Below are 4,266 nucleotides of genomic sequence, written 5' to 3' on the forward strand. Positions count from 1 at the left end.
ACATATTTTAGTTGTGCTATGACTGTAGAAGAATACAAAGAGTTCATATGAATTGTCATCTGTAGTCATTTTAATGCTCATGTTAAAAGTCATATATCTATAAATGTGAGATGTTTGACAGAGCAATTATTCCATAGGAAATATATTGACTAAGAGACAGGCCATCTATTGTGTTACGTAACTGCTATGTGTAAAGATATGTTGTGAAAATTACATTACACCAACATTAACTGGTGCTAACGGTAAAAAAAGGCAATACTGTAACTTTATGGTGGAGGTATATAGAGGTATGTGCCTTACAAAAAACTTTCAGAGAAGATAACTAAAGACCAGATATATAGTCATGGCACTAATGGTGATCTTATTTCTAAGCATAAATCACCTGAATGCTGAATTCCCTGGGATGCAAATAAATTTCAAGAATATTTGCTAATTAAATGATGTTTTCATTTGTAGATTAGTCTACATATTATTGTAGATTCTCTAGTTATAATACATGCTTATAGAAAAGTATTATATACCTGAGCATCCAGCAATCTTACATGGAGAGAAGTACAAAAGGTTAGATGTGCCTATTTATGTTCCTAAATTTTTTTTTCTTCCTCTGACTCATCTTGTATTTACTGCACTTAAATGATGCAATAAAGGTAAACAAATTAAACCATTTTTTCCCCAAGCTAGACATGCAGAGAACCAAATCAATCATTCTGTAAAGATAAAGTGATTTCCTGATATTTTGTGACAATAGCATCTCTGTAAATAAAAATGGGCCACTTTGCATGTCAAAACCACAGAAATATGATTATTAAAGTATGAATAGGGTATTATAGATCACGTAAAGAGAGAATGACTGGTCACTATAATGCCCTATCAACTCCACTAATTGGAATATTCAACTATAGGGTACATACACTAATTTGAATTAGTACATATATTAATTTGAATATTCAATTGTAGGTGCTTTGGATATTCAAAAGTTCTTGGCTGTCTAGGCTATGTTATGCATATAGATTTTTGTATTAATTGTATTCATTTCTTCCTTTTTTTATCTTCAGTGCCACAACTCTATTTCAAACCATTATTACCTTCATTTTTGAAGAAATAATCTCTTTACACCCTGAGAACCCCCTTTGGAACCCTTTGCAAGGTCTGGCTTGTATTCTAGTTATAGATGCCATAGATGCTTTTGTTTTGTGACTTTGTCATCTTCACTCATCACATCATAAGGGTTCTATCAGTATTTATTAGGTTAAATTTGTTGACTTGGTAGTTTAACACACTGGTTTTTAAATTTAGCTGCACATTGGAGCTTGGATCCAATACTGAGGCCTGGGTCCCACTGCAGGAGGTACTTATTTAATTGGTCTGGTATGCAGTCTGGGCATTGGACTTTAAAGATCTCTCCAGCTCATTACGATGTACAGCAAATTTTGAGGACCACTAACTCTGATAATCCTGGGATTATACAAAATGTCTCTTGGAGTGTGTTGTTGCCCATGGTCTCCTATGGCCACTTGGTTGGTAAATTTATCTCTATCCCAACTCTATGAACAGATGAACTCTTGAACTGGCTACAAAATGGGGCCACCTCAGACCAACTTCAACCTTATCTATAACTCCAAGTAACATCATTAGGGAATGCTTATTTCAGGTTTAAATGTTGAAATATATTCCCCCAATCTTCATTGTAAGCCTGGTTGTTGGTTTTTGGGAATACCAATTATTATAATTAAGATGCTAATTATAAAAAAGGGCAAGTTAGTAGATAAAATGAGTTAGTTTTATGTTTAAAAACTATATGCATGTATATCTTACTGTGATCTTCAAAAAAAGTGAAAGTGAATCATAAGGAAGTGAATTAAAAATAGTTTTAAGCATTTTAGCCATTGCATTGTCTTAGAAAAGGAGGGGGGAGAAAATCTATGCAGTTATTTCTCATCATATACGATTTTACATTTGGACTTCTCTGTACATGCACCTTTCACACTGATTTATGATGAAAAGATGATGTATCATAGGGACATAATACTTGTTTACAGTGTTTCTTACAAAAAATGTATAAAGCAAGGATAAGAATACCTGTCCTGTTAAACAGGTATTATTTGAATTGTCCGTAAAAATAATGATATTCAAAGACATAAATAATTGGAGTGTATTAATTTGTTTTTCCTGGAGGGTTTGGGTTCCAATCAATCCATGTCAGTTTCTTGATCTCCCACTTTGAAGGACACCAGGTGTATATTGGAGACCCAGATATCCATGGGCTTCTGTGCCAGAACATGGGCAGTGTTCTACCATCAGAAGAATCAAATACACGCCCTAAACTGGCCCTTGCAACAACCACACTTCCAGGCAAGAGAGATAATAAATTTATGTGACATTGCTGAGTTTGTAGATCCTTGATGTTAACAGATAAAATACAAAAATGGGGACTGTGGTGTTTATATTTTATAAACCTGCCACTGCATTCAAGCCTAAGAATACATCTCAAAAACAGCTATTTCTTCATGATCCCCCTCCCAACTCCAAACAGTTCCCCATGTCCTGGTGATTCTTTATAATACCACTCACAATAGACCCTCCTTTTCTTTCCCACATGTAATCATTCTCCTCTGGGTTCCTATTACCTCATCTGCTATAGCCTTCATCCTGGACAGCCAACTTTCCTGTCTGCATGCTCTTGCATATTTCATTTTTCTCTCAGACTGTTGTGTCCATCCTCTACCTCTATTAGAATCTCATCCAAGCTTCAATGTGAATCAATTCATGATTTTTTCTTTGCTTCACTTGAAAACTTCAGCTAGAAATTTTATTTATTTATTTATTTTATATGACCTGGTAAACAGGAAGTATCAGCTGGAAATTTACTCAACAGATCATACATGCCTCAAAGTTAGAAACTACAAATAGTTCAGTGGTATTTTTTTCTGAGCTTAGCACAGAGATCAATATTTACTCCTAAATAGTTTCTGAGTAAATGAATATAATTCCAAGAAATCTAGGGATACTTTAGAAACCCTTCCACAGCAAATCTTGATCAAAAAATAGAACTGAAGTTTTGGTTCTATTTTTCTAAAGAGTAACAAACTTTTGGAGATTTAGGGTATGTCAAGACTTTTCTGACACCTTGCAATGTGCTTATTTAAAAAAAAAGCCAGACTAAACTAACAAACAAAACAAATAAAACAAAAAAATTTTATAGTATTCATGGAGGATATTTTGTATTTCTGTGGTATCAGTTGTAATATCTCCTTTTTAATTTCTGATTGAGCTTATTTATTTGGGTCCTTTTCTATTTTGGATTAATCTAGCAAGAAGTCTATCAATTTAGTTTATCTTTTCAAAGAAACAACTCTTTGTTTCATTAATCTTCTGCATTATTTTTTTATTTTTAATTTCATTTAGTTCTGCTCTGACCTTAGTTATTTCTTTTCTTCTGGGTTTGGGATTGGTTTGGTCTTTTCTAGTTCCTTGAGATAATTCACTAAATTGTTGATTTGTGATTCTTCTGTCTTTTTGATGTAGTCATTTAAAGCTATGAATTTTCCCCTTATAGCTGCTTTTGCTAAATCCCACAGATTTTGATAACATGTCCCCTTTGTCATTTAGTTCAAGGAATCTTTTGATTTCTCCTTAATTTCCTCCTTGACTCAATAATCATTCAACGGTAGGTTGTTTAATCCATGATTTTGTGTAGAATTGAGTGTTTCTGTTGGAGTTGATTTCTAATGTTATTCTACTGTGGTTTGAGAAGATACTTGGTATAATTTCTACTTTTTTGAATTTGTTGAGACATGTTTTGTGGCCTAAGATGTGATCAATCTTAGAGAAACATTCCATGTGCTGATGAGAAGAATGTATATTCAGCAGTTTTGGGGTAGAATGACCTGTTAGCTCCATTTGCTCTAGAGAAACTCCTGGAATTGGTAAATAAATTCAGCAAAGTCTCAGTCTACAAAATCAGGGTACAAAAATTAGTAGCATTCCTATACACCAATAACAGTCAAGCTGAGAATCAAATCAAAGACTCAATACCTTTCACAATAGCTACAAATAAAATAAAATAACTAGGAATATATTTAACCTAGAAAGTGAAAGATCTCTACAAAGAGAACTACAAATCACTGAGGAAGGAAATTGCAGATAATGTAAACAAATGGAAACACACAGCATGCTCATGGATCAGCAGAATCAACATTGTTAACATGTCCACACTACCCAAGATGACTTACAGATTCAATGCAATCTCCATCAAAATACCAATGC

The sequence above is a fragment of the Lemur catta genome, chromosome 2 (genome assembly GCF_020740605.2).
Source record: "Lemur catta isolate mLemCat1 chromosome 2, mLemCat1.pri, whole genome shotgun sequence".
Lineage (NCBI taxonomy): Eukaryota > Metazoa > Chordata > Mammalia > Primates > Lemuridae > Lemur > Lemur catta.